The 17,768-nt window shown below is 43.2% G+C and overlaps 1 protein-coding gene across 2 annotated transcripts in view; it reads left to right on the top strand.

Moving 5' to 3' along the window:
• Nucleotides 1–566: 566 nt before the first annotated feature.
• C1QTNF4 (C1q and TNF related 4) overlaps nucleotides 567–17,768 on the top strand; it is a 43,396-nt gene continuing 26,194 nt past the window's right edge. Inside the window, exon 1 of one of the 2 annotated variants that reach the window (XM_077460942.1) lies at nucleotides 567–799. The gene's annotated coding sequence lies outside the window, so the exon portion shown is untranslated. Of the gene's footprint in view, nucleotides 800–836; nucleotides 981–17,768 lie in introns of those variants that run through there. The other variant, XM_077460943.1, reaches the window with a different exon arrangement.

Raw genomic sequence — 17,768 nt, 5'->3', positions numbered from 1 at the left:
TTTAAAATATGGACACTTACCTGTCCAGGGTGCCCACGATGTCGGCACCCAAAGCCGATCTTAGATTGTACCCCCTTCCCCCCTGAAAGGTGCCAAATGTGACTCCGGAGGTGGGGAGGAAGCGGAAAAGTGGAAGTTCTATTTTTGGGTGGAACTCCGCTTTAAGTGGTTAAATCTATATCATATTTACACTTCATTTTCTTTCTTTTTTTCTCTGTAATCTATTTATCCTTAAAAATTGTCCCTGCACAGCGGCATTTTGCTGATTTTGGCATATCTGTTTTAACATCCCTTTCTCTTCTATATCTCTATCCCATTATCACTTTATTTTCTTCTTTCTCCTCCATTTTCTTCACTTGCTCCCCGTCTCACCAATCTATCCTACATCGCTCTCTTTTATCTACATTCTGTTCTTTTCTCTCTTTTCCTTTTCTCCCTTGCTCCAATACCTATCTATCTATCTATCCTTACTGAATGTGAGATTTCCTGCATTTTCTATGCCTCTGCAGCCCATGGATTAGCAAAAAAGACGTGCGCTGGCTGTAGCCCCTATCTGTTTCCCAATCTGTTTTTCCTTACACCCCTCTACACCCGTGCGATCGTCTGCCTTCACGATCGTCTTCATCCCACACAAGTCTGCCGTTGTCACCTGTCCATGATTTTGTACCCTGTGTATGTGGACCCCCTTGCGTGTCCCCCCCCTCCCTCTAGCACCCCCCTTCCCAGCCCAGGCTGCACCAAATCTTTCCAGGAGACACCAGGCAGAGAGAAGGCAAGAGGCTGGTGACCAGCAGGACAGGTAAGTGCAGGAAGGAGGGGGATGTTGGGTCTCAGGAGGGCAAGTGGAGGTGATATATACAGATGTGTTGGTGGGAGGAGAAGGGGATGAGCTGGGAGGATGCTGGAAGATGAGAGCAGAGCTTTGTGTACCTGCCAAGGAGAAGAGCTGCAAGAATAACCTATCTCCAGCTTAGTACCAGGTACCTTCACCCATTGTATTTATACCATCAGCCTGTGTGTGCATGGCATCCCCTGTGGCATCCCTGGCCTGTCTGTCCCCTCTCATCAGCCTCCCTCTTGCAATTGATTGGAATGCCATCCTGTCCCTTCTTGCTGTCCTGATTGCTATATTTCATATCAGTCTGACAAGTACCATTAAATCACCCAGGGACCGTTATTAAATCACCCAGGGACCATCAGTGCCACAGATGCTTTCCTGCTTTGAAATATGTTATTTTCCTTGACTAGTATTATGCGTGTGACAGCCGACACTGAGTATAGATCATACAACATAATGATTCCATAGCAGCCTTATCACTATAGGGAACGTGCGTGTGTGAGAGGGGGCGTTCAATACTGAACCATCTGCCAATGGTTTACAGAAGACAACTTAGTATATTTTAGCCAATAAGGCCCCATACACACTATTAGATCTTCTGCAGATTTTATGCTCCAGATTTACCAAAACCATATAATATGAGGTCAAACCTTAAGAGTTTAAATTTGTATGCAATCAAGCACTACATGGTTTTGGTAAATCTGAAGACAAAAATTTGCAGAAAATGGGGTCTCATGCCGCGTACACACGGTCAGTTTTTACGATGAAAAATATTAGATGGGGGCTTTATTTTCCGGAAATTCTGACCATGCGTGGGCTCCATCGGACATTTTCCATCTGAGTTTCCGACACACAAAATTTGAGAGCTGGATCCGTTGCTGGAAATTTCGATCCTGTGTACACAATCTCGGCGCACAAAGTTCCACGCATGCTCGGAATCAAGCAGAAGAGCCACACTGGCTATTGAACTTAAATTTTCTGGGCTCGTCGTACTTGACGTTCGGAATGTACAACAACATTGTCTGACCGTGTGTATGGAAGACAAGTTTGAGCCAACATCCATCGGAAAAAATCCCATGGATTTTGTTGTTGGAATCTCCGATCGTGTGTACGCGGCATAAGGCAAAAATATATTTTTGAAAAGCGCTGTAGTCCTTAGCAACTGCTCCGATTTAACCCTTTCATCAGTCTGACATTGCTGTATTAATTGCACCAATAAGTCTTAGATGTAATAAAGCATAGTGGGAAAGGAAAGCAGCCTGTACCAACCAATCACGAAAAAACCGAATACCTGATGAATTGCTGATAATTGCATACTTCTTTTCTAAGAAAAAGGAGGCTTTAATTTCTTTCCTAAAAAGCGTGCCTGTTCCGGCTCAGTGACATGGTAGGCACTGAAACCAGAGGACAACCAGTCATTTAGCATGATTAGAGTAAGGACAGCAATGGCAGCCTTCATATTTCTGGGAAAGCCCAACTCCAGGAAGGACAGAGGGACCGCCTTGTACTGCAAGGGTTAACTTCCAGTTCAGTCCAGGGGTGCAGAGAGAGGGTATAATGCTTACCTTATTCCACATGCAAGCTGGGTCCCTCTAGAGGTGGCACCAGGCCTGCAAGGGTCCTTTCCCACGGGCGATCCGCCCAGCGGACTCCACTTTGCTCAGCGGGGGGGGGGGGGATCAATCCCCTCTGAGCAGGTGGATGATAGGTCCGTTTCCCCTCACTGTGCAGAGATGGACCTGTCAGAGCCCTGCTCTCCTCTATGGGGCGATCGGATGAAAACGGACCACCTGTCCTCTTTTATCCCATTCTATCTGATTCGATCCACCAGACAGGTGGAAAAATAGAGTCACCATCCGTCTGAATTTGACGGACAGGATCGGATATCGGCGAATGTCAGCGGACATGTCACCGCTAACATCCGCTGCTCCATAGAGGTGAATGGAGGGTCCGATCGAAAAACCGAAAGGCGGACCTGATCGGAAAGCTGGTGTGAATGGGGTCTAAAGCGCTCCCAGCCATGGTTTCATGGTTTCATCTCCACCTTGATTTAATGAGCATTTAACCCCTGCAGTGCATGGAAGACCTACTGCAAGGGTGGATTTTATCTAATTCCCCGAGTTGGACTTTTAAGGTCATAAATATCTGAAATGGAGGAGATAGCAGAATAACCCCATCAGCCTACTGTTTCTCATTTTGTCCAATCAGATGCTGGGGGAAAGACAAGGCCTGTAAATGTTACTTAAAGTGGTTGTAAACCTCAGACATGAAATCTGAACAAAGCATATCCCTCTTCATTGTATACTGGTCTCAATACAGAGCACAAAGTGTAATTTCTGTCTGCTGCCCTATTCCTCTATCTGCATGAGTCACTTCTGACAAGTTTTTCTAACACCAACACAAAAAAGTTGACAGGGGAGGGAGCTCCAGAACACAGCCTGTGATTGACAGACCTTAGCTCTGTTCTGTTCTCTGTGTGCTTTTCCTTCCCTCCAATCAGCTCTCCCCACTGTGCCCTTTGTGTAACTTCAGCTCTCCGCCCCCTTTTTTCTGGCTGTTCAGACAAGCTTTACTTTGAATGTCTGTAGATAAACAGGTACAGCTTATGTAGGAGGATTAGTTTCATCTTTGTGTATGGCCTGAGGACAGTCACTTTACTAGGTATATGTGAGGATTTACAACCACTTTATGGCTACTTTCACACTGGGGCCGCCCGTGCGTTAGTGCTAAAGCGCCGCTCGTTTTAGTTGTGCTTTAGCGCTGGCGCTGTTTAATCGCTTCCAGACCAGTTATAATACGGCAGGTTGTCTCCCCTGCACGAGCCGTCGTAGCTGTACGTCAGCTCTTTAAGACACCTCCGGCGGTTTATGCTCACTCCCGAAGCATGTGCCCAGAGCCAATGCGAGTGCCCAGCGGGCACAGAATGAGAACGGGGATGTGCGTGTGTTACCGGCCTCAAAATGTGAATTAAGAGAGCCGATGATTGTAGACGCGATGAGATAAGGTGATCAGCTTGGCGTGGACTGCAAAGAATCACACAAACAGCATGAGATATGACCACTGACTTTATGGCTGGAAGTAGTTTAATTTTTACATAACAATACATCTTTTACATTTTTATAGTCACATGTTTATAAACATTAACAATATATATATAATACAGATTTTAACTAAAGTATTTTAAAACGTAGTTATAACAATGAACATTACTAAATTTAATAACATATATATCCCTGTTATTCAGTGTTATAGATAATTATCTTTATCTCTCTGGTACTCTTTAAGTGTGCAATAATCATACTAGCAATGCATTGCTTTAATACAAATATTATCATGGTAGTACTCTTTTTTAACCACTAGATGGTGCACATTGCATGTCTGTATGATGCAATACATAAGCTTTACATACAATAGGTTTTTCTATATTAAATAACAGAAAACATGTGCTTCTATAAATCTATGCAATTTCCAATAAATCAGGTTTAAATATACCTATTTAGAAAGGTTTAGTGTTTATCATAGACATTTGTTCTGACTAATGCAGTATTTTCATGTTCTTATGCACTTTTCACTTGTTTCTGACAAATGCTGTTCTAAACTTCTAATTACAGCAAAACTATAGCATAAAATCTGCTGAGACTTTTTCTGCATCTGCTCAAGATGTTTAGGAATCTTTCTATCACAGGTTAATACAGATTAGGAACAATTTAGAGTACATACCTGCAAAGAATCACACAAACAGCATGAGATATGACCACTGACTTTATGGCTGGAAGTAGTTTAATTTCCAGTCACATGGTGTGTGGCCTTATATAGACTCTGTTTGTGTACCTTCTCTGCCATCTACTGGTTATTAATAGAATAGAAGGGAGATGTTTAGAAATATAAAAAAAAATGAATATGTACTTTGCTTTGGGGTGTCTGTTTTGTGACCATATAAACCCCAGTCCGTCACACGTGTGTGTAAACACACACATCCTGGCTCTCTCAGTGGATAGGAGACAGATCATGTGTTCATACTGAGTATGAACACCAATCTCTCTCTTCCCCTAGTCAGTCCCATCCCCCCTACAGTTAGAACACACTTAGGGAACACAGTTAACTCCTTCCCTGCCAGTGCGATTTATACAGTAATCAGTGCATTTTGATCGCTGTATAAATGTCACTGGTCCCAAAATAGTGTCAAAAGTGTCTGATTTGTCCGACACAATGTCGCAGTCCTGATAAAAATCGCTGATCGCCGCCATTACTAGTAAAAAATAATAATAATAATAATAATAAAATTGCCATATATCTAGCCCCTATTTTGTAGATGCTATAAATTTTGCACAAACCAATCAATATACGCTTATTTTTATTTTTTTTACCAAAAATATGTAGAAGAATACATAAACTTTTTATTTTTTTACATTTCAGATATTTATTATAGCAAAAAGTAAATGACGTGTTTTTTTTTCAAAATTGTCGCTCTTCTTTGGTTTATAGAGCAAAAAATTAAAACCATAAAGGTGATCAAATACCACCAAAAGAAAGCTCTATTTGTACAGCACCGTACGACTGCACAATTGTCAGTTCAAGTGCCGTATCGCAAAAAATGGCCCGGTCATTGAGCAGCCAAATCTTTCGGGGCTGAAGTGGTTAAGCGGTGCTTTTGGGCGCTAGTAGGGCACTTTTACCCCCGCTAGTGACTGAAGAAGGGGTTAAAAACGCTGCCCATTCATTTCAATGGGCAGGGCATTTTGGGAGCGATGTATACAGCGCTCCATTGTGGGCACTGATTGTTATTCCTGGTGGCCATGGGTACCATACCTGGTGGCGACTAGTGGTGGGCATCCCTGGTAGTCCTGGTGGCGTCCCTGGTGGTCCAATGTGGGCGTCCTCGGAAGGGATGGCTGCACTGATAATTGATCAGCACAGACCCCCCTGTCAGAGGAGCAGCCGCTTGGCTCTCCTCTACTCGCGACAGACGCAAGTGAGGAAAAGCCGATCAACGGCTCTTCCTGTTTACACTTTGATCAGCCGTGATTGGACACAGCTGATCACGTGGTAAAGAGTCTCTGTCAGAGACTCTTTACCTAGATCGGTGCTGCGATGTGTCAGACTGACACACCGCAACAACGATCGACATGATCGTGGCTTGATATCCTGGAGACGTCATATGACGTCCGGTCAGGATATTGCAACCACTTTGCCGACGTCATATTTCTATATGGCGGGCAGCAAGTGGTTAATATATTTATCACTAAAAACAAAGCAAATTGAATTTAAATGACAATTTTGATAATAATACAAAAAAAACATGTAAAATGTTTCTCATTTAAAAAATTATATTTCAATTTTTTTTTGTATAATTATCAAGTTTTAATTTTATTTCAAGTTGCTGTGTTTTTAGTGATAAATATATTAAGGCCCTACAAAAGCTCTAGAAGAAGCCACGATGGTGGTGAAACATGTAGAGGCAACCGTTCTTTTGTACTGTTACCATTAATCTTAGTATGCTCTTTTTTATATACAATATTGTTTATTTTAAATGTTTATATAATAAAATGTATCCATTTTTGTAATATCGATTTCTAATTGATTATTTACACCTTCAAACTCCAATTTTACTTTTGTCATTTTTTGAATACATTCCTTGTTATGTTTTCCTCTTGCAGCTGCGCGAGCTAGGAAGGAAAATAACCATAAAATCAGAAGAGGTTCTGTGTCCACAGATACATAGTTTCTGTAAGGAGAAAACAGCCACGATAAAGGATTCGATAAGCCATACCCCTCTACAGCCCAGCGCTAGCTTTGTAGAGAGCAGGCATAGATGCTGCTATTGCTGACTCCTCCTTCAAAAAATGCTGGTTGTCTGGCTGTCATGCTGAACCAGGAGAGACATGACAGCCAGTGAGACAGTGGCAGTAGGGAACCGGGAAGTGAAGCCGCACTGCTTCACTTCCTTATTCCCTCACCGAGAATAGCGACGGCAGCAGCCGAGAGCCGAGCGATCGATTGGTCTCGGCTGCCGACATCGCTGGACCCTGGGACAGGTGAGTGTCCATTTATTAAAAGTCAGCAGCTGCAGTATTTATAGCTGCTGGCTTTTAATATTTTTTTTGTAGGTGGAATCCCTCTTTAAGGTTGTGAAAAGTGGTCAGGAGGGCGGTATTTTCAATATGAAGCTAAGATAAAGAACACGGGGACATGACCTCAAACTAACTGGGGGAAAGTTCAAAACTAATCCTAGAAAGTATTATTTTACCAAAAGAGTAGTTAATGGTCTGAATAGACTTCCAGCAGAGGCAGTCAGTTAGCCTCAGACAGACATATACCAATACGCAAAAAAAAAGTTACAAAATTAAATAAAAAATGTTAAATTAAAAAAATAATATTATATATACACTATATTACCAAAAGTATTGGGACTGCCTTTACACGCACATGAACTTTAATGGCATCCCAGTCTTAGTCTGTAGGGTTCAATATTGGCCCACCCTTTGCATCTATAACAGCTTCAACTATACTGGGAAGTCTGTCCACAAGGTTTAGAAGTGTGTCTATGGGAATGTTTGACCATTCTTCCAGAAGCACATTTGTGAGGTCAGGCACAAGAAGGCCTGGTTCGCAGTCTCTGCTCTAATTCATCCCAAAGGTGTTCTATTGGGTTGAGGTCAGGACTCTGTGCAGGCCAGTCAATTTCCTTCACCACAAACTCGCTCATCCATGTGTTTATGGACCTTGCATTGTGCACTGGTGCGCATGTAGGAACAGGAAGGGGCCATCCCCAAACTGTTCCACAAAGTTGGGAGCATGAAATTGTCCAAAATGTCTTGGTATGCTGAGACTTTAAGAGTTCCCTTCACTGGAACTAAGGGGTCAAGCCCAACCCCTAAAAAACAACCCCAGCCCACACCATCATCCCCCCTCCACCAAATGATTTGGACCTCTCTAAAAGTGAGGGGAATAGAGTCTTGGTTGTCCTCAGAGCAAGTTTTTCCACAGGAGGTTTCTCCTCTATCCTAGTTTTTGTGAGAACTGTAAAATATTGATTTGCTTAGTACTTTCTGTGCCAATGGCACGAGTCACCAGGACATAAATCTCTCCAGCCGGGGCCAGTGCTACCACTAACCAAACTAGGCAGCCACCTAGGGTGCCCTGCTCCGGCCACTGTTCCTACTCTCTGCTCTCTGCAGCAATCCACTAAGCCTCAGCATCAGCAGGCAGCCGCCGCTCCTTTCGCACATATTTTCAGAGGCGCAGCAGCAGCAGCAGAGGACTGTGTCTGTGTCCCGACTCCAGAATGAATGGAAGCAAGCAAGCATTCATTGATGGGCACTGGTAGGCTGCATTGATGGGTGCTGGTAGGCTGCATTTGTTGGGCACTGGTGAGGCTACATTTGATGGGCTTGGTGAGGCTACATTTGATAGGCGCTGGTAGGCGGCATTGATGGGTGCTGGTGAGGCTGCATTTGATGGGCGCTGGTGAGATTGCATTTGATGGGCGCTGGTGTGGCTGCATTGATGGCCGCTGGTAGGCTGCATTTGATGGGCGCTGGTGAGGCTGTATTGATGGGTGCTGGTAGGTTGAATTTTATGGGTACTGGTGAGGATGCATTGATGGGCGCTGGTAGGCTGCATTTGATAGGTGCTGGTGAGGATGCATTGATGGGCACTGGTAGGCTGCATTGATGGTCACTGTTAAAGCTGCATTGATGGGCACTGGTGAGGATGCATTGATGGTATCTGGTAGGCTGCATTTGATTGGCGCTGGTGAGCCTGCTTTTGATGGTCGCTGGTGAGGTAGCATTGATGGGCACTGGTAGGCTGCATTTGGTGGGTGCTGGTGAGGCTGCATTGATGGATGTTGGTGAGGTTGCATTTGATGGGCGCTTCATTAAAAAGGTGGGGTTTAGATGGGCAGGGGTAAGGGGGTGGAGCCAGGGGAGAATTCATGTGACGGTGCTGACCAATTAGAATGCCTGTAGTCCATACTGTCAGCACTACATAGTTACATAGTTAGTCAGGTTGAAAAAAGACACAAGTCCATCCAGTTCAACCACAAAAAAAATAATAATAATATCATACAATCCCATATACCCAATTCTATACCAACAGTTGATCCAGAGGAAGGTGAAAAACCCCAGCAGAGCATCATCCAATTTGCTACAGCAGGGGGAAAAAACTCAACTTTACCTATAAATGTTAGTACTTATATTATGTACATTTAGGAAATAATCCAGGCCTTTCTTAAAGCAATCCACTGAGCTGGCCAGAACCACCTCTGCAGGGAGTCTATTCCACATTTTCACAGCTCTTACTGTGAAGAAACCTTTCCGTATTTGGAGATTAAATCTCTTTTCCTCTATACGTAAAGAGTGCCCCCTTGTCCTCTGTGTTGCCAAAAAGTGAATAACTCAACACCAAGTTCACTATATGTGATATAAGAGTGAATTCATTCAGTTCCTCTAATCTTTCCTCCTAGCTGAGCTCCTCCAAGCCTCTTATCAGTTTGGTTGCCCTTCTTTGCACTTTCTCCAGTTCCCCGATATCCTTTTTGAAAACTGGTGCCCAAAACTGAACTGCATATTCCTGATGAGGTTTTACTAATGATTTGAACAGGGGCAAAATGATATCTCTCTCTCTGGAGTCCATACCTCTCTTAATACAGGAAAGGACTTTGCTCGCTTTGGAAACTGCAGCTTGGCATTGTATGCTATTATTGAGCTTATGATCTACCAAAACCCCCAGATTCTTCTCCACTATGGATCCCCCCAGCTGTACTCCTCTTGTATGTATGATGCATGCATAGTCTTAGCCCCCAAGTGCATAACTTTACATTTATCAACAATAAACCTCATCTGCCACATAGTCGCCCAGTTAGACAGAAGGAGATGGCTCAAATGTCTGAAGACTGGTAGTGCGGAGGGGGGGGGGGGGGGGGGGAGAGAACAAACCCATTGGAGAGGCAGGAGGAGCCGCAGCCACAGATGTTGACAGTCGGAGGGGAGCCTGTGGAACCCGTCGGGCAGGGAGGTTTGCTCCTGTGTCAACTTTACTATGACAAGCCTGGGATCAAACAGGAGCTGTGCGGAAAACCGCATGCAATTCAGACAGGAATCGCAGCACGTTCCTGTTCTAATAGCATGCAATTATTTCCAGTGCGCCTTGCACCCATTCATTTTGTATTGACGCAAATCACACTGCAAAGTATCGGCTTTGGGAGCATTTTCACAAGTACTCGTGAAAATACTCGTTATCGGCACCGATACCTATACCGGTATCGATATCAGTGCATCCCTAGTTCTAACCTCTCCATACCCTATGCAAAAGGAAATAAATACGGCTAGATTTACTTATTAGGCTGGTCCAAAGTAAACATCATATTCAGTGTTTAGACCATAGCAACAAATCAGTAATCGTATTTCATTTTATTTGCTGGTCTGTGTTGATGCAAAGTGAAATTTTGATTGGTTACGGTAAGCTTCAGCAGTTTGTACATCGTTATGTGCTTGTCAGTACAATGATTGCTAGTAGTTTCTCATTCATATTTAATGAACTATCCCTTTATAATTGAATGTGCAGCAATTACCCCCTGGTGTGTGGTAGTTAAATTCAAGTACCTCCTAATGTGTTTATATTACCAGTATTCAAGAATTGTGTACACATGCCTACTAAGCAAGCTTTTATGGTTTTAAACAACAACAAAAATAACCACATTTATTTTGCATATCATTTATTTGCCAACGCTGTTATTTTAAATGTACTTTGGGAAAGAGAATGAAATCCTGAACCTCCACTACTGAATCAGCCTATATATACACAATATGTACTGTTGTTTATGTGCTGAGAGCTTTAAACTAAAAATCATATTTTAAGAGAAAAAAAATCCCTCAGGTCATTTAAATATATTGCAAGAATTTCAGTTGTTTGTGATATATATCAATCTTCTTCTGTTCTGTTGTGGCCGCTTTCATATATCCTTTAGTATATGTATCTTTAACACAGAACTGCAACCAAAAATATCAAGATAGAAATAAACAGCCCATTAGGCCTGATTCACACCTATGCATTTTTAGCGCTTTTTGCATTTTGCAGATTAGCACTACAGTTCAGTCTGACACCCCCCTACACCGATCTCGGTAAAGAGCTTCTGGAGGAGGCTCTTTACCATGTGATCAGCCGTGTCCAATCACAGCTGATCACGATGTAAACAGGAAGAGCCGTTGAATGGCTTTTCCTCACTTGTGTCTGACAGAGTAGAGGAGAGCCGATCGGCTGTTTTTTCCCTGACAGGGGGGGGGGTCTGTGCTGATTGTTTATCAGCACAACTCCCCTCGGATGCCCGCCCAGGACCATCAGGATGCCGCCAGGACCACCAGCGATTGCCACCATGCTGGACCACCAGGTATGGCACCCTAGACCACCAGGGAAATGACAATCAGTGCTCAGGCAGCTGCCAATCAGTGGCTATCCCCAATGCCTGCCAGTTGCATCAGTGATGCCTATCAGTGCCGTATATCACTGCCACGTATCAATGCCCAGAAGTGCAGTCTATCGGTCTACCGGTGCTCAGCAGTGCCGCCTATCAGTACGACCCATAAGTACCCACCAGTGCAGCCTTTCAGTGAACATTGGTGTCGCCTATCAGTGCCGCTTATCAGTGCCCATCAGTGCTGCATATCAGTACCACCCATCAGTGCTGCCTATCATTGCCCATCATCAGTGCCTGTCAGTGTACATCAGTGCCACCCCATTGGTGCCACCTCATCGGTACTGCCTTATCAGTGCCGCCTTATCAGTGCCCATCAGTGAAGGAGAAAACGTACTCATTTACAAAATTTTATAACAGGAACAAAAGAAAAACTTTTTTTTTTCAATATTTTCAGGATTTTTTTATTAGTTTAGCAAAAAATTTAAATCGCAGAGGTGATCAAACACCACTAAAAGAAAGCTCTATTTGTGGGAACAAAATTATAAAAATTCTGTTTGGGTACAGTGTAGCATGACCGCCCAATTGTCATTTAAACAGCGACAGCGCCGAAAGCTGAAAATTGGCTTGGGCAGGAAGGGGGTGTAAGTGCCTGGTATTGAAGTGGTTAACATGGTTTCCTATAGAACACGTTCTGTAGTGCAAATCTGCAAATTGCAAAAAAAAAAAAAACACTAAAAATGCATAGGTGCGAATCAAGCTTTAAGGTTACACAAGCAGGTTTCGTAGCAATACTCACTCCAATGCAGAGCTGTCCCTTGCAGTACCTCTTTTTCCTCACTAGATGTGGTCAGTCTGACAGCCAACATCTTCAACTCCCTTCCTCCAGGTTTTTACAGACCCCTCCGCGTTTAACTGGAGGCTGATACCAAATCAAAAGCAGATACTTACACTGGTTGCATTAAAAATACCTTTCTTGTATTAATGAATAAAGACCTGCACTAATTTGTGCCTTTTATATCTGCCTAGAGTTCAGATTTAGGTTTATATGAACAATTGGGACACATACAAATTCCTAGTGCAGCTGTGGATTTCCTGATAAGGATGCAGCTGTAAAAAACTCCCGGTGCTCTGGTGTGTCCTAGTTAAAACATCTGTAACTTTACAGCAATTAAGATATCTGACATAGTAACAGTCAGCGGGGACACCCCTGCTTCTGGCAACTCAAATAGCTGAGTACACTGGATGAGATCTAATGGTCCTAGTTTTCTTAAACACATAATGAAACACACAAAAGCCGTGCTAAAAAGATCAAACAATAGCAAAAAAGCAAGTGCCCATTGATGGAACCAATGGTGCAATTAAGATAATAAAGTCCCACTGCCTCAGTCCTGCAATCTATAACAACACCAGCAAATCAGTCCGAAATGGGTTCAGTTTCACGGATATGAAGGAAAGCTGCCACAAGCATTATATAACTTGACCTCACAATTATAACAATACATGACATAATAAATATGCATGAGATAAAAAAAATTACTTATAAAAGCCTAAGAATTTATATTAAAAAGTAAAATGATTATAATCTTATAATTAGTAGTCAGCGGGGACACCGCTGCTTCTGGCAACTCAAAGAGCTGAGTACGCTGGATGAGATGTAACGGTCCTAGTTTTCTGCTACAAAAAGTAGGCCAGAAAAGATAAATGATTTTACACGATTTGGACCATCTTTTCCTCCCTATGGTGAACCTTCCTCGATCCTACAATGCTACACATCTGAGTCCCGCTTCAAACAGCGTTTTCCCCTGCTGGATGGTTTATGACTGGCGTATCTCCTAACCTGCCCTACGTAAAAGTGTTCCATTTGGAGGGCTCAAGTTTGATCTATCTTCAGACCCATTTTGTGATTAAGCGCTCCCTACCGGGACGTCTGGTAAGGGGCTATTATTACTTGTCTGGTGGAGGTGCACCTGGTTTTACTTCACGTTGATTGAAAAGTTTTACGATTGAATAGATCCCTTCTACACAGGGTGTTTCTCCAGTTGGACTTTTAATGGACTTTATGTTATCACATACATTTTCAGTACTGTTTGATTCTACTTTATATGTTTCTTGTTTTTGAATCGCTGACTTAGAATTGTACATTTTTTCCTTTTGGTTCATAACCTATGAGGGCAATATATATGTTTACTGTATTTAGTTATAAGTAATGCCTTATGGTTTATTTAGTCATTAGTTTGGTGTGTTAGAATAATAGATCACAAGATACACTTCTTTAAGGTAGAGTGGTTTACATCCTAATAGAAGTATTAGGGATTGCGCAGTTCTCTTCTTTTTCTTTGTTTTTATATGTATATTTCACTTTGGGTATATATTAGAATTGCTGCATCACACATTTTCGTTAAGTATACACTGTAGCGCAGATTTCCTCTTCCTTTTTTCTCTGTTCTTTTCCAAATAATAATCTCGCGGCTTCAGTAGATAGGTTCAGTCCTACACTATGGACATCTTTGAGTTTAGAAATAAGAGGGTGATAGACACGGCTGGGGTATTTGATTCTACACCCATATCTGCGGGTTCAGATATGAAAGGTGTATTCACCAGACTAAAAAATCTCACCACCTCCGAATTACATGCCCAGTGGGACATTGCTTTCTTTGAGACATATCTCAGAGAGGGCATGGTCCCCAGGAGTCTCAGGTGGGAGCTGAGCCCACACAGGGATGAGTCCGACATGGAAGGGTGGCAAAAGTTTTTTAATGATTCAGGGCTCTGTCTTTTACGGTTTCTAGCTCAAAAAAAGAGCGAGAAATTAGCCCGCCTTGATGAAGAAATCAAACTAATCAAGGAATCACTAGTTCCTCTGAGCACTACTGAAGAGTATAAGGAGTGTTCTAAGAACCTCCTTAAAACTCTTGAGAAAGAGGAGAAAGAGCAAAAGCTCAAGAAGAAAAAGAAGTTCATCAGGGACAAGGAGGATTACCAGTCTGGGATCATCTTTCTATGGCAGAAGAAATTAGCCATGGAAAGAGAACAGATGGATACTCTTCCTCCCAATGCTCCTAATAATACTCAGAGGGGTCCTCCTGAGGCAGTCCCAAGGGACAACATAGTGCATTATCCCACAGAATGGGTACAGGGAGTCAGAGTCACACCGAGCAATCAGGCCCATTCGGGCACAGGTCCATGGCAGCTACGAGGTAATACCTCTTTGTCTCTGGCATCTCCAAGACCCCCGTGGGCTTCCCCGGGGAGGGGACCCGTAAATGGGAGATACAATAACAAAAACAAGAAAAAGTACAATAAGGGCCCATATCAGGGAGGTCATCAGAGACCTACCCTAACTCAAGGACCTGGCAGTTATCCAGTATGGGACTCCATTCAAGGGTTTGACCAAGAGAGGTCGGTATACTCCAATAGGAGAAATCAACCTTGGGAAGTTCCAACTCAAAACCGTTTCTTCCCGTTGGCAGACTTTGAAGCCCCATACATGGGGAGCCAGAGAGAGGATAATCCCCAGCAAGCACCATACCCGATTGGATCACGGAGGGTAGATCAAAGTGCAGTGTTTAGGCCCTCCCAACCCAGTCATGACTCCATCAATAATCGTGGGTGGGATTTTCCCAGGGACCACAGAGGCCTAAAAAGGCCTATAGAACCAAGAGGGGAGTCAGAGGGGGGAGACGGATACAAGCAGCTAAAACGAAAAAGGCATTAGGGGAGGGTATTTTTAATCTCAGCACCCAGGCACTTTCTGACCCCGAAAAACGGCTTTTGGATAAGGGTCTGAAATTTGCTCCACCAAGATGTCTGAGCAAATTTCAGACCTACATGGACATACACAAGTTTGTACGCAGATTAAACATCAAGCGGTACATGTTGGGTAACCCCATTCAGGAGAATAATAGGTCGAGTCCGGTCTTTCAACATTCCAGCCTTGCCAATGCATCCCTTTTCAATCCCCCAGGGACACTGGCTCCTAGTATCAAAGTCTTTAGGGATCTAGTACTTAAGGATTTGGATGGGATGAAAGTAAAGAAATGCAAACTTCGGGGTGATCTGCAGAAGGGTTTGGATTCCCTCTGCAACAATAAGTCCCTTGTCATCAGACCTGCAGATAAAGGGGGCGGCATTGCCATCCTGGACAGGTGCGACTATCTCAAAGAGTTGCATCGCATTACTGATGACAGGGAGACTTATTCCCTGCTTAGCAGGGATCCAGTGATTAAATACAAAAAGGAATTAACAGGGATTGTAGATGAGGGCTTCCGTAGAGGGATCCTTACGGACAAGGAAAAATCTTTCCTTATACCTATGGCCCCTAGAACCCCAGTTATCTATTATCTCCCGAAGCTACATAAGAGTACTACCTGCCCCCCTGGTCGCCCTATTGTTAGCGGTATAGACTCGGTGACGTCCAGGGTGGGCAGGTATATAGACTTTTTTCTTCAGCCACTTGTGAAGAAAATCCCATCATACGTGAGGGATACCAAGCAAATCCTTAATATGTTAAACTCCTACAAACCAACCCCAGGCTTATGGCTCGTGACAGCCGACGTCACATCACTTTACACCATTATTCCCCATGAATTGGGTTTTGAAGCCGCCAGGGTTTATTTGGAGCGAGACTCTGGTTTAACACAGATCCAGATTGATTTCATTTTGGCCCTTTTAGATTTTGCAGCCAAGCACAATTATTTCTGGTTCGACAACCAGTTTTATCGTCAAGACAAAGGGGTTGCCATGGGGGCCAAATATGCCCCCAGTTTGGCTAACTTATTTATGGCCAAATGGGAGGAGGATGTCATCGATTCTCCCAGACGACCGGAGATAGTGCTGTGGGCACGATATATTGATGACGTCCTCCTCCTGTGGGATGGTGACGAACATGAACTCCATGCCTTTATGGAAGGGCTAAATAACAACTCGAGAGGCATCAAATTTAGCTATGAAGCCAGCCAGGAAGGTGTGAACTTTCTAGATTTAAACATCAAGGTTAATAGTGAGAGTTTTGTTACCTCCACCTTCAAATCCACAGATAGGAATTCCTATATTCCTATGGGCAGCTGTCACTTGGACTCCTGGTTAAGGTCGGTCCCTTTGGGACAGTACCTACGCATAAGGAGAAACTGTTCTGACACCAACAAGTTTGATGAGCAAGCCAAGTTACTATCTCAGCGGTTTTCGGAGAAAGGCTACGCGGCAGACCTGTTGACCGAGGCTTATACAAAAGCACGGGAGAGAGACAGATCTACCTTGCTGGCAGATAGGGAGAGTGAGGCCGATGCCAATCAGTCTTTATTACCCTTCGTTACTACCTTCTCGATGCAACATCAGAAGGTTAAACAGCTGATCCGTAGACACTGGCATATTTTGACCAATGACCAAACTCTTGGAACTATCCTACCGGAAGTCCCTAGAGTAATTTTTAAAGGAGTCTCTTCACTAGGCAATATGATTGCTCCTAGTGTACAGAACCCCCCTGTGAAGGACAGATGCTTCTTTCAGAACCTCAAAGGGTTCTATAGGTGTAGGAATTGTCAGGTGTGCTCCTACAATAAGAACAAAAATTCTAAAATCCTTGAATTCGTCTCCACCAGCACCCAGAGAAGGTATATAGTGGAGCCGTTCATCACATGCTCATCAGAAGCAGTGGTTTATCTCATCCAATGTCCTTGTGGGCTTCAGTACGTGGGGAGAACTAAGAGAGCCCTCAAGGTCAGATTGAATGAGCATATCGCCAACATTAAACGGGGTTTTGACAAACATCCCCTTTCTAGACATTATGACGAGAAACATGGAAGGGATCCGTCTAACACCTTGTACATGGGGATTGATAAGTACAAACCCCACTGGAGGGGGGGAGCTCTGGTCAGAGAGATCTCACGGCTGGAGATGTCGTGGATCCATAGACTAAAAACTTACACCCCTTACGGTATGAATACAGATACAGATGTTAATGCGTTTATTAATAATGCTTAACGTGTTGTTCCTGCCAGTGTTCTAGGCACAAACGTAAAGCATTTATGACTTTTTCCATCAGACATTGTGGGATCTGGATATTTGTGGATTTTTCTACCTCAATGTAGCGTTTGATGGTTTTTCTTGTAAGCTCCCATTCTTTCCATTTTGAGAGAGAAATATCTTTTTTCTCATCTTTTTTCTCATAATGTATTGAGTTCTACATAATACAGTTGTGTATGCCCCTTTCACTTTTTGCTGTGGGTGAACTTTGTAGCTTAGTTAATACCGCTATCTTAATATTATGAAGTGTTTAACCACATATTGAGTTAGCCATGTATTACAAAGTGCCTTGTATGTTTTATCCATTTTTGATTATTAAGTGTTAGTTAATAATTTTTAATTTTGTGGTTGGACTAGTCCCCTCCTCCCTTTTTAATTAAATTTTATTTGAGGTATATATATATATATAATTCTTTATTCTTCCTCCTTCGTGATATGGAGGAAGATTTATTTGCTATGGAGGTCTGGAGCCACGACTACACTGTATTGAAA

Source organism: Lithobates pipiens, unplaced genomic scaffold (assembly GCF_037356315.1).
Source record: "Lithobates pipiens isolate NorthernLeopardFrog02 unplaced genomic scaffold, aLitPip1_a1.2 Scaffold_10, whole genome shotgun sequence".
NCBI lineage: Eukaryota > Metazoa > Chordata > Amphibia > Anura > Ranidae > Lithobates > Lithobates pipiens.
The sequence above is the reverse complement of the archived record's forward strand: the minus strand, read 5'-3'. Positions and strand labels throughout refer to the sequence as shown.